Source organism: Rhineura floridana, chromosome 9 (assembly GCF_030035675.1).
Source record: "Rhineura floridana isolate rRhiFlo1 chromosome 9, rRhiFlo1.hap2, whole genome shotgun sequence".
NCBI classification, from domain to species: Eukaryota; Metazoa; Chordata; class Lepidosauria; order Squamata; family Rhineuridae; genus Rhineura; species Rhineura floridana.
This window is the reverse complement of record NC_084488.1, coordinates 107,016,388-107,043,309: the sequence shown is the minus strand read 5'-3', so window position 1 is coordinate 107,043,309 and position 26,922 is coordinate 107,016,388. Positions and strand designations below refer to the sequence as shown.

The 26,922-nt window shown below is 44.1% G+C and overlaps 1 protein-coding gene across 4 annotated transcripts in view; it reads right to left on the bottom strand.

The window, feature by feature from the left end:
• The window catches only part of MAPK10 (mitogen-activated protein kinase 10), a 323,601-nt gene that overhangs the window by 278,562 nt on the left and 18,117 nt on the right, over window positions 1–26,922 (bottom strand). For 3 of the 4 annotated variants that reach the window (XM_061583111.1, XM_061583114.1, XM_061583116.1), the window contains exon 1: window positions 22,186–22,833. The exons of the other annotated variant lie outside the window; for it this stretch is intronic. The gene's annotated coding sequence lies outside the window, so the exon portion shown is untranslated. Of the gene's footprint in view, window positions 1–22,185; window positions 22,834–26,922 lie in introns of those variants that run through there. 4 annotated transcript variants of the gene reach the window in all.

Genomic DNA, 26,922 nt, shown 5'->3' with positions numbered 1-26,922 from the left:
CACACAGCTAGAAACGTACAGGTGGGATCTGCAACAAAATATTGCAGTGTGGAATACTCTGGTTCAGGTTTGCAGTCACTCATTCCATCCTCTCCCCCCTCCCAGTTAGTTAATTTTCTAAGACTATTTATTTATTAGATTTATAATCCCACTCTTCCTCCCAGCAGGAGCCCAGGGCAGCAATGATCAGTTCACACACTGAGATTTTTTGAGCTGTCCCCTTCTTTTTCTTTTCTTTTCTTTTCTTTTCTTTTCTTTTCTTTGCTGAAGATACTTTATGCTCCTGTAAACATCAGGGTTCTCCAAGCCTGCTGAACCATCCAAGTCTTGTTCCTGGATGGTGCCACTTTAGCTACACAAGCAATAGTAGTCACAGCCTGAACAATAACAATGCAGGAAATTATATTTACTTTAGCCATTTTATGGTCAAGGTCATTGCTTTCTGATTTCACACCATCATCACTGGATTTTCCACAGAGAAAAGAGAAAAACTAGCATTTTATATGCAAAAGGCCCTTTTGAAAATGTTCAGTATTCTACCTCTGTCTTTCACCACTCTTCATAAGGGGCTTGTACACAAAATCTAAAAAGAGCTACAATGAAAGGTTTTAATGAACAAGACTTCTAAAGGTCATAGCACAAATGAATCTATCTTAAATGGCTTGTGTGGTATTAAAAATTAGTGCCCGCAAGTTAACATGGAGTCTGTTGTCAGATGTAAGGCAAAAACATTGCAAACCTAAACTAGCTGACATGGATTTGACTATATTCAGACCGGGGGAGCAGTTTCTTAGAAATTCATTTCAGCATTGGACTAGAGCAGAAGTTAGCTGTTAAACTGCTGAGTGCCCCAACCGCTATTCATGCGTGTGTTAGGGTACCCATTTACACATCACCAAAAAAAGAAGAGGGCAAAACAGGATACATATTTGCATATGTTAAGTTATACTGATACTGTAGATGCAAATTTAGAAATAATTGCTATACTTGAAATGAAAGTACATCTCACTGTGATCCGGTGAACTATGTGCCTACTGAGACCGCTGTCCAGGTGAAAACTCTTGATGGACAATTTCAGGGGCCCTGCTCTCCCTTCTTAAGGTTCTTTTTCTTTAAATCACACTTGGGGGCAGATAGCCCTTCAAATAAAGGAATGGTTCCCAAACTTTTTTCCCCATGGACCACTTAAAAATTGCTGAAGGTCTTGGCAGACCCCTTAATGATTCTTTGGCCTGTTGTAGCAATTGTAATGTGGGGTGCTAGATATCTTGAATTGCATTTGTATTACTTAGTTTATTTATTATATTGTACTTTATTATATTACAATTTGAATTCCACAGAATTCAGATTGTACACTTTCTTCATAGAGACACCGTGAACCACCTTAGAGAAACTTGCAGACCACTGGTGATCCATAGACCACAGCGTGGGAACCTCTGAAACAGAAAGAATAGCTTTCAGATAGAGCTGTTATCTGATAGACATTCAAACAGAGGACTGTCTTCTGTAAAGTAGACACATGGGTACCCTAGTGTGTGCATGTACACATGTGCATTTAAGATTCTTATATTTTTATTAGTTTTTCGAAACTGAACTTATACCTCTGTATGGCCAGGTCATTTTCTTAGCTTTCACACCATTATCCATAGATTCTCCAGGGGCAAAACAAGAAAATAAGCATTTTGCATGCAAATGGCCATTTGCACAATCAAAGAGACTGTTACATATGCATATAATTCCCTGATCTGCAGGGATAAATGCCAGGCTGAAAAGAAAAATGAGGGATTAGCAAATGAATTATTTACATGTCTTGTGCAGGAATTTAAATGTAAACTTAAGTACAAACACAGCTGGAAAATTTGGACACCCATATATACATATTAGCAAAATTAGGATCCATTTTAAAGTACTGACAACGCATTTTGTTCTTTATATTACTTAACCTATAAGTTCTTGGGGTTCAGTAGCTCCTATACATTTGAATTCCAACAGTCTGGCTTTCAGTAGCAATCTGCCATTTTTTTGTTCCTGATTGTTTGTGCAACTGCTGATTTGCAGGGGGGGGTTAGCAAAAAAATAACATAATTGCTGAGACAAAAGCTAATGAAAATTCCATAGTTCCACTAAATTAAGAATGCATCAGCTTAGAGGAAAGCCAATTATGAAGACAATAACATAAAATTCGTAGATGATTTTTTAAAAAGTGCCAATGACAGCCACAACCCACCACAAGAAATCAGCGTCGGTCCAAAAACAATGTGGATTGTCGGGTTATGGCAAAATCCAGTAAATCCAATTCAACAAATATTCTCCCCCATCCCTACTCTCAAGTAAACAGTTTCAACTGCCTAGCATATCATTGTACAAAAAGTACAATGGGCGGGCTGATGTTGATGTATCTGTTCCTATATACACCCAAAGGCTTTAAGACCAGACCACCAGTCATTCTAGATAATCTCAAACTTACCTCATGAGATTCTTAGGACAAAACCTGCAATATGTTGGGGAACAACTCAGGATTTCCATTCAGGAAGAATTAACATTTTGATTTACCCACATTACTTATGAAAGAGCTGGATCCATTGAGACTTCTGCAGAAGTGATCTATATCATCAGCAAAAAGGAGCTATGCACATTCATGCACTGGCCCCATTTAAAGCACTATTATACCACTATAAACAGTCATAGTTTCCCTGAAAGAATCCTGGGAACTGTAGTTTCCTCTTCTCCCAGGCATTTTAGCATGTATTTTTAAATTGTTTTACATTTTTAAATTGTGTTTTAAATTGTTTTTAAAAGATGTGTTTTAAATTTGTATATTTGTTTTTAATGTTTTTAGTTACTGTAAACCGCCCAGAGAGCTTCAGCTATGGGGCGGTATATAAATACAATAATTAATTAATTAATTAATTAATGGGTGTTGAGAGGTGTTGGGAGACCTCACCCTCACACAGCTATAATTCCCACAATTTCCTAGGAAGGAGGATTGTTAAACCACTCTGAAAACTGTAGCTCTGTGAGGAAAATAGGGGACTCCAAACAATCCTCAGCACTCTTAACAAACTGCAGTTCCCAGGATTCTTTGAGGGAAGCCATGGCTGTTTAAAGAGGCATTATACTTCTCTAAATGCCTAGTGCAGATGGGGCCTCTCAGAGGCTCTCTCCCTCTCTCTCTCCTGATAAAGTTGAAAATCTAGGGTTATGCATTCCTTCTTGCATGTCCCTAACCATAAAACCCTGCTCCTTGAACCCATTCTGGTGCAAAATGCAGCTGCACGACTGCTGACTGGTGCAGGGTATCGCCAACATGTTACCCCACTACTGAAAGAATTGCACTGGCTGCCTATTAGCTACCAGGCGAAGTTCAAGGTTCTGGTTTTGGTGTACAAAGCCTATACAGCTTGGGACCAGGATACCTGAAAGACATCCCTTATATACCCAGTCCATTACTGTGCTCTGCAGGTGAGGGCCTCCTGCAGATACCATCTTATCAGGAGGTCCATTGCACACAACATAGGAATCGGACCTTTAGTGTTGTGGCAGCAACACCTTGGAATCCCCTCTCCTTAATTATTAGACAGGCACCATCTATGTTATCTTTTCAGCACCTACTGAAGACCTTCCTCTTTCCTTTTAAGTAAACACCTTATCTCAGTCTGCGTCTGTGTTGGAACTGCTTTTAAAGATGTTTTTAAATATGTTTTGTTTTAATATATTTTAAAGTCAGTTTTTATGATATTTTAGAGTTTTTGTTTGCTACCCTGGAATCCTACTGGGAGGAAGGGTGGGATACAAATTAAATAAATAAATAATAAAATTCTATAATGGAGGAAAGGCACCTTGCACATGCTCAGGGGAACTTACATCCCTGCTATCACAACACACTCCTGAAAACAGGTTCATTTTTTCTTTGCTCAAAGATATTCCTACTTCACAAGGTCCAGAGCTGAATCCTGATACTGAAATAAAAACAAAAGGTTCTTCTGAAGGTTACATCTGGCTTAGATTAAGCCCTGAACTGTGCCCAGTTTGTGGGTGCTCTGGGCAAACCTTGTTGCCTTCCCCCACACGCTTAGCAAGGGGTGGAGAGGGAGGCAGAAGGGGGGATGGACTGCAGTAGGGAGTGCAGTGACAGCAGTCGCCGCCATCTTAATTTTCCCAAAATGCCTCTGGGCCCTGTTTCTCACTCAGTGCTTCTCTTCAGAATAAGTACGTAAGAATACCCTGCTGGATCAGGCCAATAGCCCATCCAGTCCAGCATCCGGTTCTCATAGCTGCCAACCAGATGCCCATGGGATGTGCAAAGGTTGGACAGCACTCCCATTTGTGATTTCCAGCAATTTGTATAGAGAGACATACTGCCTCCAACAGGTGGAATATAGCCATTTTGGCTAGTAGCCATGGATATTCTGACCTTCCATGAATTTGTCTAATCCTCTTTTATTTATTATTATTTATTTATTATTTTATTAAGCTTATATACCGCCCGACTAGCAAACAGCTCTCTGGGCGGTGAACATAAAAACATATACAATAATAAAATTACAGGATCTAATACAACAAGTATATAAAAGTACACCATCTAAAATAAAATTACAACATTTACTCAAATTAACTTAGATTAAAATGCCTCAGAGAAGAGAAAGGTTTTAACCTGGCGCCGAAAGGATAATAGTGTCGGCGCCAGGCATACCTCCTCGGGGAGACTATTCCACAATTTAAAGCTGGTGGACATCACTGCCTCTTGGGGGAGTGAATTCCATAGTTGAACTATGTGCTGTGTGAAAAAGTACTTTCTTTTGTCTGTCCTGAATCTTCCAACATTCAGCTTAGTTGGATGTCCCCAACTTCTAGTGCTGTGCAAGAGAGAAAAACTTTTCTCTATCCACTTTGTCCATCCCATGCATAATTTTATACACTTAAATTCAATGCACCTGCCTTACCACAGATGTAAAGCAAGCAGTCATAGCATTTTGTCTATAAGGTCTGGTTTATAGCTCAGCTATGCAAATCAAAACAACACCCAAACCATGTTCCCTCTTGTCACAAACCAAGTCATCCACGCACTAGCCAAATATATACATATATTACATACACACACAAATCAACTGGCACAACATTGTACCACAAATATTGAGACCAAACAAAGAATACATCAAGAGATGTAAAAAAAAAAAATGCAATGTATCTACATGATATTCTATTGCGGCACCTTAAAAACTACCATATTTCTTGCAACACAAAGCTTATGTGGATTAGAGCCTACTGCATCAGGTGCCCAAAGTGTTCCACTTACTTGGTGGATGCAGACTATGCATGGGTATTGTAAACAGTGGAGCCAAAATTTCTATGCAAAGCTGAAATACAGGATAAATTCAGTGTCTATTCATACTGGCAGAAATTGGCAATAAAAGAGTCTTCCTGGCTTTGCTTTTACTACATTAATTTAACACCTGTAGTGAGAGATTAATGTGATCTCGATTAAGCAAATATTAATTCCCACTACAGGGGTTAAATTAACAAACCTAGGAAGATTGTGTTATTGCTGGTGTTACGAATAGTCACTGTATATACCCTTGAGCTTTGTATAATAGTATTTCCTCGTGGCTTTGCCATAGCCTTTGGCCCCACTGTTAGAGTTGTATCAAACCAAGGCGTACTTAGAGTAGGTCCATTAAAATTAACAGGCCAAAGTTAGACATACCCATTAATTTCACTGGGTCTGTTCTATTAGTGGATATAACATTGGAAGCAATCCAAACCCCAAATTCACCAGCCTAAGAGGAAATTGGAATAGGTGGATCGCCAGCTGAGCCAAAGTTCAGCCACGGCTACGCCGGCTGAAGTCCCTCATCCTGGCTCAGCTGGAGATATGCCAACTGAAGTCCTCCAAAGTTGGCTGAACCAAGGCCGGGGTAAGTCCCCAAAAAGGGATATTCCAGGGTTGGGTCAGGGAGAGACTTACCCCTGTTCCAAACTCTGTTCCATTTGGTCATGTGACCTAGCAACCCAGTGGAAGTCACACTGGCAAAAAGGGTGGTGCGAGTCAGTCAAACTCTATTTTAAAGGCTTGTTTTCCCTCCACCAGGCTTGGGCAGCTCAGAGGGCAGGAGCCCCACTCCTGAATGAAGTTTGAAATAGGGGTCAAAGCAACGCAAACTATAGGAAGCCATCGTAAGCTACACCAAGGTAAATTATGCCACTCTTTGTAGTTTTTCTTGTGCAGCACAGCAGACTAACATGGTTCCTCAGTGGATGATTCTGCTGAGTGCTTAGCATTCATCGACTAGCTAAGCCCTGGACCAAGTTCCAGTTGCCCAGGGACTGGAACAGAAGGAAAGCATACCCTGGCCTCTGCCACCGGCTGGGGAACCAGGCCACTGGGAGGAAGAACGTCTTGGTATACCGTGGCCATGTATTCTGTTTTGCAGAGGAGAGTCTGTTTGAAGTTCTGTTTGGTCCGATTTTAAAGAAGGGACAGCAGCAGGGGATCTGAAGTTGCCCATCAACACTTAGCAGCAGACTGGTCACCTGGCCACAGGATTACCCATTAAAGTGAGATATATTGTATTTCTATTTAAATTATAGTAATTAGTTCCAGATTTGCATGGATCCAAAGAAATGACCACTTGCAAATTTTCTGCAAATAGGTGCCCTCCTTTTTGGCAATGAGAAGCTGCCCCTCCGTTCTTTGGTCATGGCGAAAAGAGGACTAGCCTTGCCCCAGCCATCAGCCAGAGAAGAAATAGTTGCAGGGAACTGCTTCCCCTGCCCCCCTCCTGCCGGAAAGAGCACTGAGTCAGCTCCACTTGCCAGTTGCTCTGGAACCCAAGGGAATCATGCGCTGGACTCATTCATTAGCCGGAATGCTAAGGGCTGTGCATGAGTCTGTGCATTTGAGTGGGTTTTATAGTATTTTGCATAATCACCTTTCTCTTTCAAGCCTCTTTGCGAATCACTGCATTGAGAGGCACAGGAAAAACCTTCCAATTAAATAAATAAGCATGCTGTCGTTATTCCACTCAGAGACAGAGCAAGCAAAAGAGTCTCTGGGATCCATGGGCATAGCTGCTGTCATTCAACAGCAGACCCACACAACTTGGGGAGGTGCTAGGTGCTTCACAATCCTGTTTTTTACAGTCCCACACCCCATGTACCATATCAAGCAGAGAGCAAACATGGGGGCCCACTGAGCCTCAGAGTGGCCACTTAGCACTGCCAAAAAAAGAGGAAATGCATCACCAGAGAAAAAACAAAAGAGAACACAGATTTGCATAATATTTATATGTGCTAATTTGCATGTTGATGGGCTTCTGCTCTCCCTTCTTGTGGTTCAAACCTTTAAACCAGACTTGGACCAGACAGCCCTTCAAACAAAGGGCTCCCTCGAAGAGAAGGCTGTCCTTTGAGAGACCTTCAAACAGTGGGCTGTCCTCTGAAGCAGGCCACATGACCACTTTTTTTCAGCTGGTGCAAACTATGCCTGCTCTGGACCTTGCAACCTACAGCAACGGGTGGGAAACCTCTGGCCCGTGGACCGAGTCTCAGCCTGCCTAGGGACCCAATTAGGCCCACGAGAGGCTATGTCTCCCAAAGCCACGCCCACCTGTCAATCAGCTGGCATCACCTCGCTGGGTGGGTGGCAGGGCTCAGTTCTGCATTTCCTGCACCCTGCCAATTCCCCACAGCAGGACTTTTAACACCCACCTGCCAGTTGATAAGTGGGAAGGCAAATCATGCTCAGACCCATGCAGGGAAAAGAACTCAGGTCTCTCCTCATAGCCGATGAGTGGAGAGTTCAGTCCTGCTGGGTGCTCCTTCACCATCATGTTCCCTGTGGGGGACACTGTGACCCCTACAGAAAGCAGGAATGAAGTCTCCACTGATCAGTGGATGAGCAGAGAGTTCAATCCTGCTGGGTGCTCCTTCACCAGCATGTTCCCTGTGGGGGACACTGTGGCCAAGCAGACCCCTACAGAAAGCAGGAATGAAGTCTCCACTGATCAGCTGATGAGCAAAGATTCAATCCTGCTGGGTGCTGCTTTGCCAGCGTTTTCTCTGCCAGGAATGCGCTGGCAAGGCAGACCCTTTTGCCCACCCCCACGGTCAATTTTGACAAGTGGGTGGAATCGGCCACCTATCCGTCACCTGATGTCATCTTGGTGCCAAATGATTGACAGGTACTGGCCCTGCCCACCTGCCAAAGTCGACCCGCGGGGTGGGGGAGATAAAGACCTGGCCACTGGGCCATAAAGGTTCCCCATCCTGATTGAAAAAAAACCCTGAAATTCTGCCCGATGCCTCAGAAGTAAGTTCGGGGCAGTCAAACTGCCCAAGGCATCCGGTCCTTAGCTATGTTCTCTCCACCCTAGTCATCAGAGGCCATCGTAGATGTATCCTACACCTCTGAAAGGTTGAGAATCAAGACTTCTAACCCACCCTCAGAATTATTCACATCAAATCTATCTTGCAGAGATGCATGGCCAGAATTTGTTGTTATTGTTTTCTAAACTGGAGATGAGTATTTGTCAGCACATCTTGTTCAGCCACTTCTTCAGCTTTTTATATTGAGATTTTCGCCTACTGTATGACTTGCACATACATACATTGCCATTACTGTTGAGTGTGCGGTAGCTGTCAAACACACAGGGCCTCTTGATCTCTTGGAACACTGCAGGCTATTTTAAGTTTATTAAAACTGTGGCAACCCTTGCATATTTACAAAAAGCCATTTTAAAAACAAATATGGATGCAACCTTAAAACATCTATAGCAAACAGAGAAAACATTTATCTTGGGACACTCAAAGTATCATAAAGCATACATAATAAAGACAATCAGATTTAGGATCAAAATGGAAGTGACAACAACTGCATGAAAGCAATTAACATTTATGTTTTTTTCCTAAGTAGATAGCCGTGGGGTGGGAGAGGAAGTTCAACTCTCCCTACCGTTGTCCTGACAAAAATAGTCTCTCCAAACTGCTATTTGCATTGAAAGGGAAGCCTTGGAAGGGAAGCAAATACTGGCTTTAGAGAGGTGATTTTTGCTGCAGAAAATTCTTTATTTAACAAAAATGTTTATATTAGTTGCATTCACATAATTTATGTCACATTTATGTTTGGCCTTTTATAGCACTTTAAAGTATTTCACATTCATGATCTCAGTCATCCTTACAACAACCCTGGAAAATAGATCAGCATCACTATCTCCATACTGGGAGTATAAGGCTGACGTTGGAAGAGCATGTCTTGTCTGATGACATGCGGAGTACTGAGTTCATTGAACCAACAAACTCTTGTTTGTTGGTAAACTCTGTTTATCACTCAGTTGTCACCTGTATCCAGCAGTGATCTGGCCATGAAGTTGGAAGCTGCAGGGACATCACATGGGGAGTCAGGTCAGGATCAGAGCTCAGATCAGGATCAGACCCCATTGCACCTGAGGTTGCTGGACAGGAACCCTCAGAAGAAACTCTCAGGCCACCAGGGCCTATAGGACTAGAGCCTGGGCCCTCACAGGCAGCTCCCCCTGAGCCTGAAGAACCAGATGCCTCCCACTGCACATCATCAATCTGGCAAGACAGAGAGCACACCTGGAAGGAGGCTATGGAACAGAGAAGGAGGGCCCATCTTTGGGCCAGAACGTTGGCCCATTAAGGCTCTGAAGTTCTCTGAAGGGGGTGGAGCCTGGACGAGGTAGTCTGGAGTCAGGGGCATAAAAGGCCTCAGCCTGCTTCCAGCCATTGTCAAAGCAAGTTGCTCATTTGCCTTGCCTCCAGCCTTGCCACTTTCTCTGTGGAACCTGACATCAGACCAGAACACAACAGTCTTCCCTGCCAATACACTATATGGTGATGATGATGGTATATGCATTATTTAGCCTAAGGTTGCACTGCAGATTTCTGTGCACCTAGGGCAAAGTTGGTTCACATGTCTTATTATTTTTCTTCTTCTTCTTCTTGGCGATCACTCGTGACCGAGTAAGATTGTCTTCCAAAATATAGTCTTTAACAATGGATCCATCTGAATCTGTATCCACCGCCGATGTACCAGACCATGACTAGGGGCTTCTGGATTTCACAGTCCTGCCCCCGTCGCCATTTGCCAATCGCCATGGGACTTTTGTTATGGAAGATGCCTGTGTGTGAATTTGTTTTATGTGGGAAGATCGGTGCACCACAATCAACACACAATCTTGACAGAAAAAGGCTTTGATCCAATGGCATGGGTACCATGACGATTGGAAGTCCTTTATCTGCTGCAGCCTTCATCCGCCTTCACAGCTGTTGTAACATGCACATTGTTATCCTCCGCCTGTTCTGCCATTGAGGACTTTCTTGCATCGTTCTTTGTCTGGTTCCTCTCCCTTGACCTTACCGCCATGGGTGACCCTGCTGGGAGTACATGACTCCCGACGGCATCGCTCACAGGGCGCAACTATATGTCCCTTGGAGGAGGTGTGCATACACTTTTCTTTTGCTCTTAACTTCTTCATATATTTATTTTTTATCTTTAACTGCTACATCCCCTTTTCCCCCTTCACACTCAAATCATGCCTGCCATACACTTTCTAATGCTACCATCTGTTTCACTTTCCAATGTTATCAAGTCCCCATCACACAGACTAGCAAATGTCTAGGGTCACAACACTGTGAAAGGTACAGCCATAAAACCAAGAAAACCCAAGTAAGCCTCAGTTTTTGAGAAGAAGAGTAAGCAAGTGACCATAGCTCAGTGATCGAGTACATACTTTGAATGCAGAAGGCGCCAGGTTCAGTCCCTAGCATCTTTTAAAAGGCTCAGATATGAGGTGATAGCAAACACCTCTCCTAAGACCCTGGAGCGCTCTTGCCAGCAAGAGGAGAAAATACTCAGCTAGATGGACAAAGAGTTCCTATAATGATGGGAAGCAGGACACAGGGAGGGAGGCAAGACAAAACAGGTTACACAAACACAACAGAGTCTGCTCAAAAGCAACAGCTCTGATGTCTGATTTGCAGGATCACTGGCCAGAGAAATATTTCGGGTACCTTGAATCTGGAAAATATGTCATCTCCGTGAACAATGGAGGAAAATGTGTCTTCTGCAAAATAATTATTAAATAATGTGGGTTTAAAAAACACACACACCAGTACCTAACAGCGCAATAACAGCATAGTTTCAGATATAATTAGAGCCTGCTGGATCAGGCCAGTTGCACTAGTGCAGCATCCTGTTGTCACAGATGATCCCAACCATGGACTAAAATCTACTACTTACTTCTGTCTTTTCTCTCCAAGCTAGAGCCTATATTTCCTGAACATATGAAAGGTCATGAGCAAATACTTTAATACCTTTTACCAAAGAAGACTGCCTCTGTTGCTTTTATTCAGCTAATCTGTATGAGAAGGTGGGCTGGTTAATTCTCATTCCGCTTTGCTAAAAATGCTCTGCTGAGATGGAATTACTAAACTGTTTCTATCTCATTTAAACCCAATACACACTATGGTTTGCACTTGCCCTTCAAACCATGATCACTGTGGTTTACAAATTATTTTTTTATTTATTAAATTTATACTCCACACCTTCTTCCAAAGGAGTCCAGGGAGGTTTGGAGGGCAAGTGCAAACCACAGTTTGCTGGTTCTGATGTATTCAAAACATGGTTTACCATGACAGAGAGGCAAGGGAACTACACAAAGGGAGAAGGAAGTGCACAAGCCTAAGGTTTGTTCACATAATGTCAAACCATACATGTGAACTGAGCCCAAGTTAGATATGCTTGTGAAGGAAAGTATTTTTCTTCTGGTTGAACCTACTGTCAGTCAGTTGCACGGTTCTATAATTATGAGCTCTACAATTATGACAGACAGAAGAAGAGAAACACCTTTTATGGTATTTTTGCACTTCTGTCATGCCTGCCCTTAGTTGTCTTTTTCATTTTCTTTTTCTTTTCTTTTGCTAAAATTGAAAGTGCCAGTTCTTTAGCCGTTGCTCGTTGAGAAGATTCTGCAACCCCTTATCATATTAGTTTTACAATAAAATTACAAGAAAGGTCCTAGACGACAGACTGAAAATAACACAGTGGTCATATTCGGATATTTTTAAAACGTGCCTTTGAGAGGATGGTTTCAATAGAATCTACCCAGGGGGGTGTATTAGTTTCCCTGGAATACATCACAGCTTGTGCTATTCCTTCATCATTCTAAAAGGAGGGGTTCAAAGACATCTATCTCACGGCTGTATTCAGCAAGGATACAAGCCTGCTGGTGATCAAATCCCTAAAGTTAGTAGTAAATCACAAAGAAAATTCTGCAATTTTATCTATTAAAATCAATTCTAACTCAGCTAGCTAAATAAAGACATGTCATTTATAGACCAGATAACTGAGTAAAGAGAGCACAAATTAACAGGACACTCATAATTAATGGAATGCTAACGTACCACAGGACAGTTCTAAAAAGGGCTACAGAAGTACATTAAAGATCCTTAAAGTGCAGTGAGTCCATTAAAATACAGTCTATATTTTTGGTGGCTGTCACAGGCATTTGCTTATCTTGATAGTAGTTCTTAGCAAAATTCTCCACAGTAGTGAAACTATGTACTATTCACCACTTTGTTCACCATTTTAGATACCTTTTGAATGAAAATCAGTGTTAAGCATTTACAAATAAATACCATTGTTCTCCTTGATGGGATCCCCTATAGCAGAGGTGGGGAACCTGTGGTTCTCTAAATGAGAAGTGGACAGAAGGTAGATCAGGGTCAGCTAGTAGGTCTCTGGGTAATTTGCAGTAGATTGGAAAGGGTTTCTCACTACCCGTTGTCTAACAATAGCAACAACTAAAAAGCTCTTTCCCCCTATATTAGATTGCTGAAAAAGCATGCTTATTTGCTTTACTTATTTATTTATTTATTTACTTGCTTATTTATTTAAAAGCCTTTCTAAACTGCTTAATATTTAAAATCTAAGCGGTGTATGAAAGTACAAACAGTAAAACCATGTCATATAAACAGAGATAAAAAAGCAATTTAGCAATAACAGGGTCCAATCTTATGGGTCAGGGAAAGTCTGGGCAAAAATATATGTCTTCACAAGGCATCTGAAGCAACTGATGGATGGTGCTTCAGAGAGGGAAGGCCATTCCAAAGTGCAAGGGCAATAGTGGAAAATTCCCTTTTTCAGGCCAATGCCCTGTAATATTCTGAAAGACACAGTGCCATGAGTTAACATTTCCCCACATCGTCTAAGCAATCTTTCGAGCCTAGCAGTAGGCGGTCCGTCAGCTAACCTGGTCCTGAATTGCTCTGGGCTTTTTAGGTTATTAATAGGACATTGAGCAAGGTCTGATAGCTAATCAGCAGCCAGTACAGGTCCCCCAGTACAGGTGTAACGTGTGTATCCAGGTACTCCACTCAACAACTTGGCCACAGTGTTCTGTTAGTGGCCTTCAGGGTTCTGGGGGGGGGTCCCCTAAAAAAGTAGATTCCACAAGCGTGAAGTCTGCCCAACCCTGCTCTACATGCTGAAGCACCTTGGACAGCTCCTTGAAATTTTGGACTAAAACCCCGCGGCAGATTTCACTGCCCCACTGACATGGAGTCACCCGACACCACTGCTTACAATCTAAGAGAGGCAACAGAGGAAAGAGGGCAAGATGGGGGCAAGAGGAAGAGTGGAAGAATGTGTGTTCAGACATATTTACACTACAGTTCAGGATCAGGACTAAGGGATTAAGCCAAAGGCTTCACAGAAAAAGTAGGTTTTAAGGAGAGACTTGAGCTGAGGTGGTATTCTCTGTACCAGGGATGGGTAACCTGTGTCCCTTCAAAGAGACAGATGTTTCCGCTCATCTCAACAGACTGTGAATCCAAGCCTTACAAGACAACTAGGCTACCATCCACAAACTTCACTCATCACTAGTATCCTATCAAAATAATTAGGGCATACTTAGAATTGAACACACACCCCTCAACCCAGTGGTATAGGCTGACTGTAGCTGCTAAAAAGGAAAGGCTGCTCCCCACACACACCCCAAAGTTACATTTAAGTTACATGTTCCATATCTATTCAGCATCTAAAATAACAAGATTATCTCACTTATGTTGAGGGATCAGTCCTCTCCCATGAATTGCTCATGCTGGCTAGGGCTGACAAGAGCTGCGTCCAACAACATCAGAAGGCTTGCAGCCTCCCCGCCTGCTCTATATAGAGCCCTGTTCTGGACTCTGAAGCACTTTATTCAGTGTTTATAACAACTCTGTACAGAGTTCTCATGAAGCTGTTTGTCTGCTCTGGTTGGTAGCGCCTCTCCTGGGTTTCAGTCCTAGGACGGTTTCCTGACACCCTTCAACTGGAGACGCCGGGGATTGAATCTGGGAGGGTATAGAATCATAGAGCAGTAGAGTTGGAAGGGGCCTATAAGGCCATCAAGTCCAACCCCCTGCTCAATGCAGGAATCCAAATTAAAGCATTCCCGACAGATGGCTGTCCAGCTGCCTCTTGGATGCTTCCAGCGTTGGAGAGCCCACCACCTCCCTAGGGAATTGGTTCCATTGTCATACCACAGTTAGCAAGTTTTTCCTGATGTTCAGTTGAAATCTGGCTTCATATAACTTGAGTTCATTATTCCGTGTCCTGAATATGCCAGCCTTCCCCAACCTGGTGCCCTCCAGATGTTTTGGACTACAACTCCCATTGCTGGCTGGGGCAGATGGGAAAACATCTGGTGGGTGCCAGGTTAGGGAAGGCTGGCATAGGCTATACCACTAAGGTATGGGCTCTCTCCCTCTCTTTCTTGGCAGGGCTTGTCCATAGCTCAACATCTGTTGTGCCATTTCAGTGAGAAAGGTAAGTTATTATTTCTTTTCCTACCTCACCCCCGAGGGATTTGGCTCTTTTCGAGCTGAGATGTACAAAGGGCTAGATTCTCTGTTGCAGCGCATCTCAGCACTTGCTTCTGCTTGGCAAGGCAAAGGAGCTCTTAGGAACCACACACAGCCACAAGAGAAGCCCTGGTGCAGGGGATTCTCTTGGGGCACAATGCATTCTCAGCTAGTCTTGGCTGACAGCAACACAACACAATGAGTCAGCGCCCTCTGCGTTGCAGGGATTACTGGCCTACCTTATAAGAATTACAAAAATAATATATGTGATATACCCTGAAATCAACTGATATAGGGCAGTGCTTGGCGTAAAGAAAAAAAGTGACTGCTTTTCTTTGTTCTGCAAACATAAATGGCAGCTTTGGCTTAAGACCCATCACAATTTACAAGAGCAGAGGGAAAAATAGAAATCAGCATATTGCTAAAATCAGCTTCACGCCACTGTGCATTTGTTCCTATTAACTGGGCCAGAGGGACAGACTGGGAATCCTTTTGGTGTACCGCCCACCTTGCTACCCAAGGGCTTCCCTAACTGAGCTGACGGAAGTGGTCTCGGAGATACTGTTGAGATCCCCCAGACTATTAGTACTGGGAGATCTCAACATTCATGCTGAGGCTACTTTGTCTGGGGCAGCTCAGGACTTCATGGCCGCCATGACAACCATGGGGCTGTCTCAATATGTTAGTGGCCCAACACATACATCGGGGCATACTCTTGACCTGGTCTTTGCTACTGGACATGGGGATAGTGATCTGGATGTGGGGAGTTTTACATCTCTCCTGTTGTCATGGACAGATCATTGCTTGCTGAAGTTTAGACTTTCAGTAGCCTTTTCCCTCTGCAAGGGTGGGGGACCTATTAAATTGGTCCGCCCCCGGAGACTAATGAATTCTGAAGGTTTTCAAAAGGCTCTGGGGGTTTTTCCGGCTGATAAGACTGGCGCTCCTGTCGAAGCCCTGGTCGATCTGTGGAATACAGAGATGACCCGGGCTGTTGACACGCTCGCTCCTGCGCGCCCTCTCCTATGTAGAGCTCATACAGCTCCTTGGTATACTCTGGAGCTGAGAGCGATGAAACAAGACAGGAGGCAGCTTGAGCGGAGATGGAGACGAACTCCCAACGAATGCAATTATGAGCTGGTTCGTGCTTCTACTAAGCTCTATGTAGGAGCGGTGAGGGCGGCAAAAAAAAAACATTTTGCCACCACTATTCAGTCATCTCTCTCACGCCCACGGGAGCTTTTTAAAGTGGTTCGTGGCCTACTTCATCCAGGCCTACAAGATACGGCAGATACATCGGTAGCTCGATGTAATAAATTTGCTGAACACTTCCAGCATAAGATCTCATGCATTCGCCGGGACTTAGACTCCTATTTAATAGCAGTTAATCCTACTGAGGTGTCCGGAGCACAGTCTTGTCATGTTTTGTTGGATGAGTTTCAGTTGGTTCAGTTCGAGGACGTGGACAAGGTGCTTGGTCCGGTTCGTGCGACCACTTCGGTACTGGATCCTTGCCCCTCTTGGCTAATTAAAACTAGCAAGGAAGGAACAGTTGGCTGGGCCAAGGAAGTGATTAATGCCTCTTTATGAGAGGGAGTGGTCCCTGGCTGTCTGAAAGAGGCGGCAGTGAGACCACTCCTGAAAAAACCTTCCTTGGACCCAGAGGATGTCAGCAGCTACAGACCAGTAGCCAATGTTCCGTTCCTGGGCAAGATCCTGGAACGTGTGGTTGCTGACCAGCTCCAGGCGCTATTGGATGAAACCGATTATCTAGATCCATTTCAATCGGGGTTCAGGCCTGGTTTTGGCACTGAGACTGCCTTGGTCGCCCTGTTTGATGACCTATGTCGGGAGAGAGACAGAGGGAGTGTAACTCTGTTGATTCTCCTTGATCTCTCAGCGGCTTTTGATACCATCGACCATGGTATCCTTCTGGAGAGGCTTGCGGAATTGGGAGTTGGAGGCACTGCTTGGCAGTGGTTCCGCTCCTACTTAGCGGGTCGTCTCCAGAAGATAGTGCTTGGGGAACATTGCTCGACACCGTGGGTTCTCCAATGTGGGGTCCCGCAGGGTTCGGTTCTGTCTCCCATGCTTTTTAACATTTATATGAAGCCGCTGGGGGCGGTCATCAGGAGTTTTGGAGTGCGTTGTCATCAGTATGCTGATGACACGCAGCTCTACTTCTCCTTTACATCTTCTTCAGGTGAGGCAGTCGACGTGCTGAACCGTTGCCTGGCTGCGACAATGGACTGGATGGGAACTAACAAACTGAGACTCAATCCTGACAAGACTCAGATGCTGTTGGTGGATGGTTTCTCTGTTCGGATGGTGGATATATACCGTGTCCTGGATGGGGTTACACTCCCCCTAAAGGAACAGGTGCGTAGTCTGGGAGTCATCTTAGACTCTTCCCTCACACTTGAGGCTCATGTAGCCTCGGTGGCCCGGAATGCATTCTACCAACTTCGGTTGGTAGCCCAGCTACGTCCCTATCTGAGTAAGGAGGACCTCTCATCAGTGGTACATGCTATGGTAACCTCGCGTCTGGACTACTGCAATGCACTTTACGTAGGGCTACCTTTGAAGACGATTCGGAAGCTACAGCTAGTGCAAAATGCAGTGGCCAGACTGCTAACAAGAACTAAGCGGTCTGAGCGTATAACACCTGTGCTAGCCCGTTTGCACTGGCTTCCAATATGCTTCCGGGCCAGATTCAAAGTGTTGGTACTTACCTATAAAGCCTTATACGGTGCGGGACCACGATATCTGTCGGAACGCCTCTCCCGATATGAACCGGCCCGTACACTACGGTCTACTACGAAGGCCCTCCTCCGGGTTCTGACTCATAGGGAAGCCTGGAGAGTGGTGACAAGATCTAGGGCCTTCTCAGTGGTGGCCCCCGAACTATGGAATGGTCTCCCAGAGGAGGTGCGCCTGGCGCCGACACTATCATCTTTTCGGCGCCAGGTTAAAACCTTTCTCTTCTCTGAGGCATTTTAATTCCTGTTAATTCTAAATTATTATATTTTGATTTTAGACTGTACAGTTTTGTGTACAGTTTTGTGTTATTTTTATTGTATTTTTAATGTTCACCGCCCAGAGAGCTGTTGCTAGTCAGGCGGTATATAAGCTTAAATAAATAAATAAATAAATAAATAAATTTTGGAAGAGGTTGCAAACGCACCCTTGCATAATCCAGGCTCCTGAAAAGCCTTGTGCTTGAGGGTTTTTGTTTGGAGGGGGGTTGGCTCCCATTAAGCACTGTTTCTTCATTACAGCAGAGTTTATATACCTCTAAAAGAATATTTTTCCCAGAAGTCTCCGTCTTTGCTATAGTAAGCAAAAAAGAAGTCTTTGCAGCAAAGGCGGCCTTGTTTTTTATTAGTATGAAACCCAAGCCACTTTGCAAGGCTTTTCAAGTGAACCTGCCTGTAAGAATGCTAAATATAGGAGGAAGAGAGAAACTCGATGGCAATTACTGTTAAGATGATTCCAGCAGCGTGGTTTGAATAGCCGTGCTGTTCTGTTGCTTTAAGCTAAGCAGGCCGTAGCCTGGACAGCACCTGGGTAGAAGGGTGCCTGGGAACCCATCTGCAGTTGCTTGTTATTCAGGCTCAGTGAGGGCCCGTTACCCCCAATGACTCAAGAAAGCTGCAAAAATGTCATAAAAACATCCATTCGCATTTATGGCATGTATACCAAGCTTTCTATGAAAAATTTTTAAAGTATTAGAGGAATATTCAGTGCTTTTCATTTCAAGTTCTATCCCAATTTCCCTAATTTAGCAGTTAACAATATTAAAGAGAGTATTTAGATGGATTACCCACATCTGTTTAACCAATCTAAAGCAGCTATAGAGGTTGGTTGGTTTTTTCAAAGCAACCAGCACAATTTCGGCATTGTGCTCATCTCATAAGGATATTTATTTATTTATTATTACTTTTATATCCCACTGTTCCTCCAAGGAGCTCAAGGTGACGTACGTGATTCTTGTCCCTCTCCATTTTATCCTCACAACAACCCTGTGAGGTAGGTTAGGCTGAGAGATTGGGTGGCCCAGGGTCACCCAGCAAACTTCATGCCTGAGTGAGCATTTGAACCCTGGTCATCCAGGTCCTAATCCAAGACTCTAACCACTACGCTACTTGTGCATTCTTGTACATGTGTGCTCATAAGTAAGTCCCACTGTGTTCAAATGGATCTTATTCCCTTGTAAGCACATTTAGAATTGTAGGCTTAGACTACTACAATCCTATGCACACTCACCTGGGACTAAGCCCCATTGAACACAGCAGTGTTTACTTCTGTAGGGTTGTACTGTAATCACAACTAGTGGGGCTGACTTCCATTAAACATGGATAGGATTGCTCTCTGCATACATGTATATAGGAAGTTGTCTTAAAATGATCCCAGTCATTGGTCTATTTAGCTCCAGCAGTGACTGCTCCAACTGAAAGCCGCTCTCCAAGGCTTCTGATGTTTTCCAGCTGTAAGATCCTTTAAATGGCAACTCTGGGACCTTATGCATGGAGCCTACCACTGTGCTATGGTCCCTCCTACATAAACAGACAATATTGGGATATCAAGATACTAGCATATGTATAAAGGGCTCTTCAGTACGTTGCTTGCATTTTTTTTAATCAATTTGAATCCCCACCTTCCCCCCCAACTTGCTCAGGGTGTGGAAGTCGACCCCACAACCCCATGGGAAGGATTAGGCTGAGAGATTTGTTGGACCAAAGTCAGGCAGCCAGTGGAATCTCTCCTTGGCCAAGCCCATCACTGTGTCCACTTATACCACACCAGCTCATGCAGTCAATGCTCTTTGCTATCCCATTTTTGTGTCCCTTTTCAGTACAGAAGACTAAACAGATTGATGCCCTCTGATTTCCGTTGCAATTCTATGATTCTTTGAAGGGGATAAGAATTTTACAGTAGACTGCAGATAAAGCAAAATAACAATCCAAATATTGATATTCCCAAATGAGAAATTACGTTCCTCCAAATTTTCCCATTCTGTCTGCAAGAACGGGAATGATTGAAAGTTGGCAGTGTCTTTAACAACAAATTTGCTTTTCAGTCATTGACCCTATGCTAGGAAGCCATTAAATAATGGCTACAGATATGCCAGCAAAACACACACACTCATCCCTTCTGGGAGTCGCTCATAAACAGCCTCTCCCAGCAAGCTGACAGGTATACACACGCATCTCAAACAACAAGAGGACAGTTTTCTAATAGTCAGCATGGAAGCGGCGATAGCCAAAGGCAGCAAGTATTTCTACCTCAGACGATTCTTCTCTTGACCTTTCCCAGATTATGCAGGCATTGTGAAGCCCCTTCGCCATATGCCACAACAACAAATTTGCAAAATAATATACGCTCCGAAACAGCAAGACAGAAGAGAGGTCCATCTGGGAGAGTGGGGGAAAGGGTGCAGGCTCCTGATTTAATAGCTGAGATCACATCACTTCTGTCATTTGTTTAATAATAAGGGGGTGGGAAGAGGGGGCAGGAGCTCTAAGCCAGAAAATGAGCCTGTACAAGTTGAGGTTGTCAGATGCCCCTTGCTTTATTGGCATATCTTACCCTAAGGGGGCAGGCCCCGTTTCACATCATCGGCTCTCTCTAGCATTCCTTTGTTTTGAAATTTTGAACCAGCAGCCTTACAAATGCTACACTGGGGGGCCAAAAATGAAACACCAGAAAGAGAAGAGTTGCCAGCTCAAGCACGCATTGTGCATTTCGCCCTGACAGTAACCTTTTTCCAATCCCCCAAAGATGTTTTGCTTAGCTTTGTTTGCATTGTTTGAATCAAGCCTGTTTGTATGTGGTGGAGCTCAGCGCAAGCACTGTCTGTTTCCCCGATCAGCAGTGCACTCTCACACACACACCCATCTTTATTGGCCTTGCATGAGAAGATCAGCACCCCAGATGCAGCCAATACAGTCAAAACAGTGAAAATATCACATAGCCCATTATCCATTAATACCACTCTCTTTTCTCCCCCACTTTTCTCATGGCATCTCCATTTGCTCCCCTTTAAAAAGAGGAAGAGAGAGACTTGGATCTGAATATAGGTTTAATCTGCCTTTTATAAGGCACTAGAAAAAGAGTCACCAGCTGAGAGAACAGAAAAACTGCATTGAAGAAACTAAGAGCTCTGCAGCAAAAGGCACCCATGTAAACAAGCCAATAGTCCATGAATACTGAGGATAGGGGGGGGGGAAAAAAGCACACACACACAACCTACCTCGTTAGATAGATCTGCAGGATTTTGACTTCCAAGAGACAGGCAAACTACATATATCTTTCCATAGAACCCGCACTGCAGAAGGTGGAAAATGCTATCTGAAGATTTCATCCTATTGTAATAGCCGGGGCTGTCAGAAGCTATTCTGGTAAAGCTACATTGATTTCACTGCAGTCTTTGCCAGAATGTGTAGGATGTCCCTTCTCGACACATAGCCAAGCTACTTTTTTGTTTTAACAGTTGTCCTAAATGGTACTGTCTATAAACATGCATCCTCTGCCCACTTCACATACATATGGGGGTGTTATGCAAGACAGGAATGTTTCTATTAAGAAATGACTTCCTGGGGAGAAAAATTGCTCCCCTCCCTCCTTTTAAAAAAAAGACACTTGGAATTTTCCATCCCCATCTTCACCACTCAGCCATCCTGCCCCCTGCCCCAAAAACCCATACGTATACTTTTCCTTCCTTTACACACCCATCTCTGCTGAAGCATAGAGAGAGAGAGCTGTGAGAGAGAGCTGTGAGAGAGAGCTGTGAGAATTAAGAGAGGGGTGGAATTTGGAAAAATAGCATCTTTTTTTTAAAAAAAAACCCCTTAGTATATGTGACACACCAGCAGCACCCATGCAAGTGGATCTTATGGAGGTGAACCTGTCTTTAAACATGACATTACAATAGGAGCCACAGCCTATGGCAGAGCCCATCAGCACTGTTTACATCCCCCAGCTTGTTAAAACACCCTCCCCTCTGCCCAGGGCTATCCACTGATACATGCACATTCCCAATCACCTGAACAACCTAGAGAGGCACGCAGAGATGAACCCAAACTCGAGGCAAAGGATGCTCGTCCAGTTTCCAGCAGTGCAGCCCCTGCCTTCTTGCTCCTGCTAGCAGTTGACTTCATTAACCTGCCTGCCTCCCTCTCCCTTCCCCCTCCCCCCCACGCTCCCCCCTCCCCTTTTTATTTTTAACAGCCATCAATATTCATCACCCCACCTCCTCACAAAGCCAGCTGGTGGCGGCTGTTTGTTTTAAGCCCCAGAATCCCAGCGTCCGTCACCTACCATTCCTTGCCTGCGGACTAGTCTCCTGGGCGCAGCAGCAACCTTTCCTCTCGCGCGGCGCGACCTCTTACGTGGTCTTTCGGAACCACATTCCGAATAGTGAAGAGAGGGAGGGAGGAGGAAAAAATGGGCTGGAGATGGGTGGAAGGGTATATTCCACGAGGAAGACGCTGTCGGGAGGGAGATCTGGGCGGAATGGTGGGCCGATGGCGGCAAGGCAACCTGGTTGAAGGTGGCGGGCCGGTCTTTGGGGGGGGGTGCAGGCAAATAAGTATGAAATGCACGGCTCAGGAATCAAAGCAACCCGCGCACACAAAGAAAAGCAGGGAAGGAAATGGGAGGGAGGGAGACAAGTGTGGGAAGAAAAGGAGGAGGAAGAAACGAGAGGGACTGTGGCTTGCTGAATCACCCTCTTTTACAGTCTGGAGACCATTGTGCATCGTGATGCCGGCTGTACCATTGTGGAACCTACCAGAGGAGGCAGGCAGAGGGCTTGGGGAATGGGGCTGCCATGGCAACGGAAAGGAGCACACATGACGTCAAAGCGCATGGAGGTCTCGGGAGGGGGGGGGAAGGAGAGAGGGGAAGTCTAATCTGCAGCTCTAGCTATTGTAACTCCTGGCGAAAGCAGGACGGAGAGCGCGGCAAGGGATTGCCGACTGCGAAAAGCAAAGCTGAATAAGCTTCTGTGATGGCGCCGCCGCCGCCGCAGCATCTAGAATATCCGGCTGAGTATGCAAAGGAGGCACCAGGCAAAGGCCTGGCTGGATGCAGCGACGACCTCTTGCGTGGCTTTGGCGGCTGGATGGTAGGAGCTGCACAAGCTGTCCGGTTCAGACAGATTGGAGGACCTGGCCGAGGCTTGCAGGAAATCACCAAGTGATGGAGAGCAGGGCCTCTGTCCACCGTCTCCAAGGACCATCTCCTCCTTCCCTCTTGGTTCCCGACAGCCTCTTTGCCTCTGCTATGTGTTCCGAGCCTTGTTTTTTACTCAACAGATTTAAGAGGCAGGGAAATCACATCAGAGGTCCAACCTGTGTGGGAAATCCCCCAAATTGTCCTGGTTCCAAGCAGGGCAGTTTTCACCATTTTAGGTCATCACCTTGTGAGACAAAAGCATCTCCCCTCACTCTGGAAATTATCATTATTATTTGCCCACTTTTCACCAATAGGTACCAGGTTTGTTTACAAAATCTAAAATGCAATATTAAGAAAGAATTAAAACACGTTTCAATCACAAGACTACGGCGGGTTCTGTAAACATACATCTCAGGAGCTGAAGGCCAGGGTAAAGAGGGTAAATTCATTAGATGGGCCTCTATATTCTGAGAGAAAAAAGTGCAGCCAGTGCTTGTTTTAAAGGAAAGCACAAATGTGCAATTCTTTCTAGGAGACAGATGGTGAGAATTTCGATTCAGTTCGCATTTCAAGCCAAATGTATCAAATTTGCACTTTCAGAAATATGAGAACCTCCAAAACAGCCATCCTCTGAAATTCGCACTTATTCAAATTTTGTGATGCAGTTCGCCAACCAACCAATGTTTACAAACTTCATTTATTTATTTATACATCAATATTATTTAAATATTTAAATAAATAAATAGATATTATTTAAATATTTAAATAAATAAGTATTTATTTATTCCTCCTACTGGGGGGAAGGGCGGGATATAAATCAAATAATAAATAAATAAATAAAATTTATATCCTACCTTTCCTCCCAGAAGGAGTCCAGGGTGGCAAAAAACCCACTCTAAAACATCTTAAAAACAGACTTTAAAATACATGAAAACAAAACATCTTTAAAAAATATATTAAAACAGGCATCTTAAAAACATCTTTTAAAAACTACTTTAAAAACATATTAAAACCCAATTCCAGCACAGATGCAGACTGGGACAAGGTCTCTACTTAAAAGGCTTGTTGAAAGGGGAAGGTCTTCAGTAGGCACCAAAACAGAGATGGTGCCTGTCTAATAGTTAAGGGGAGGGAATTCCAAAGAGTAAGTGCCACAATACTAAAGGTCCGCTTCCTTTGTTGTGCAGACCGGACCTCCTGATAAGATGCTATCTGCAGGAGGCCCTCACCTACAAAGTGCAGTGCTTGACTGGGTATATAAAGGGTAAGACGATCTTTCAGGTCTCTTGGTCCCAAGCTGCATAGGGCTTTGAATACCAAAACTAGAACCTTGAACTTGGCCTGGGTCAAACATGCATATATTACAGGAAAGTATGTATAAAATAAATATATGAGTGAAAAATTATGCAAAAACATACAGTATATGCAAAAATAGTTCTTGCAAAATGTGTATCTTTGTCAAAACTTACAAAAATGTGTTTATTATGAGAAATTTGCACTAAAATGCTTGACAATTTTCATGAGGATTTTTTTAAATCAAATTGGTGCAGAAATGTAGAGAACTGAATTTAAGATTAGAAAAAAAATAGAAAGGGAGAGAACCTAAACTGACAGATCTTTCCATCCCTCTGCTAAGGATAGCCTGAATAATCTCCTACCCCATCCTTTAGGGATTATGTGGATGCAGGATGAGCAGTAAGCACCTGCTGCAATTCCCTTTCCTATACTGCTGTCAAAGGTATAGAATACAACTGGCAAATATTTTTTTAAAAAAGAAATAGAAATTGTATTTAATTGCCATTGACCCAAATCAAATGGCTCACACTTCAGTTTGGATAGTCCATCATCGAAATGGCTTTCAAGCTCTTTGTTTTCAAAGGGATTAGATGGTTGATCCAACGAGAGCAGCATGAGAAATGAGAAATGAATAAGGATGCAGCAGTTTTCCACTTGAATGTTGACACACAGTTAGGGCTTCTGTCCCACCATGCCTTTGTCAGGCAGATTGCTGGGTAACAGACCACAAGTGGGACCCAAAACGAGCATGTCTTCCACTAAGTTACTCTATTCCATCCCATCCTGATTTTCCATTTTCCTTTTCCATCTGAACCTCAGCATTTTGTGGCTACTGCTCACCTTCAGTCCTCATTGGGCTTCTTTGAGGAGTGTCTCCCCTTAGGGCTTTTTCAAAAAATATTTTGTACTTCTGCAAATAACTTGGGTTTTCCCAAAAAACATCCTGATAGCTCCCTATTGCTGCTCAGTGACACACACCCCCAGCTCCAGTCCTACCATAGGAATGTAGGAAGCAGCCTTATATTGAATCAGATCATTGGTCCATCTAGTTCAGTATTGTCTACACCAGTTATGGGGAACCTTTGGTCCTCCAGATGTTGCTGAACCACAACTCCCATCCTCCCTAACTATTAGCCATGCTTGCTGGGGCTGATGGGAGTTGTAGTCCAGTAACATCTGCAGGGCCAAAGGTTCTCCACACCTGGTATACACTGACTGGCAGTGGCTCTCCAGAGTTTCAGGGAGGAAGTCTCTCCTAATCTTATCTGGAGATTGAACCTGGGAGCTTCTGCGTGCACAGCACATGTGCTACCATTGAGCAACGTCCCTTCTCAGAAGGGCATTTCCCCTGTCGGCACCTGAGTTTGCTTTTAGGGGGAATGACAGTCAGTTGATGGACACCCGTACACCCACCCAGAATGGGGGAGCATGTGCATCTCTGTCTTTGTGCACATGCACATTTGTGAAGAAAAAGCTTTAAATGCAATGGTCAGGTCTGAATGCCATAGAGACAGAGGCAGAGAGCGACAGCTATGAGTTGGCTGAAGAGAATATACCTTGGAGGGCAATACTTTGGAGTACAGCAGCATAAAATCATAAGAGCCTGCTGGATCAGGCCAGTAGCCCAGCTAGTCCAGCATCCTGTCCTCACAGTGGGCAACCAGATGCCCATGGGAAGCCTGCAAGCAGGACCTGAGCACAACAGCACTCTCCCCTCCTGCCGTTTCCAGCAATTAATTCCACCTTTGTCCTACAAGGGCGATGCTGACGCTAAGGAGGAGGAAGGTGACAGCCAGTACCACCCCCTGGACCAGTTAGGTAGGTAGGCATGGGAGGACAGCTAAGGGCAGACTGAGATTGATGGGGCAATGACCTATTTGTCCTAATAGACCAGCCTCCACCATTTATACCAATGTAACAATCACTGTTAAAAGAATCCTGAGAACTATAGTTTGATCTTAAAAATTTTCTGTTAGAGATCTCTAGCATGCCCCCCCCCCCAGTCATCCAGATAAAGGGAATATCTATTAAGGCTGCAATCCTATATACAGAGGTGGGCAGCTTGTGCTGTTTGGCCTAATTTCAAAAGATCCCATATTCTGAGCCTTGGGACATGGAATCGCAAACTTCGCCATAACCTCTAAGACTTTGGGTATTGACCTAAAACTCTTGGAAATGGAAAGAAAAACCTTTTGCAAAGCTTCTTAGACTGAATGCTGTTTCCAAGCTGCAATTAAGGGCTAACCTTTCTTTCCCCTCTTTCAGCCCCATCCGTCTCTAGCAGCTGCAAGGAAAACAGCACTAAGCAAGTTGATAAGTTGCCCAGAAAATGGCACAAGACAAGTCAGTCTCTGGTTTCAAACACAGATGAAATAGTGCCCCGGAAAAAAATCTGTCTTCCTTTCTGCTTTCAATTTTCAAAATGTTTGAAATTGATTGAACAAGATACAGAGTAACAATTACTGGCTATCTGGCCTATGAAAATACAGAGAATGAACTGTCAGCTCAATGAAAAGATACAGAACCTGTATAAAGCTGTGTTTCCGCTGTCTTCCAGGCTTCCTGCTAGAACAAGACGTACAG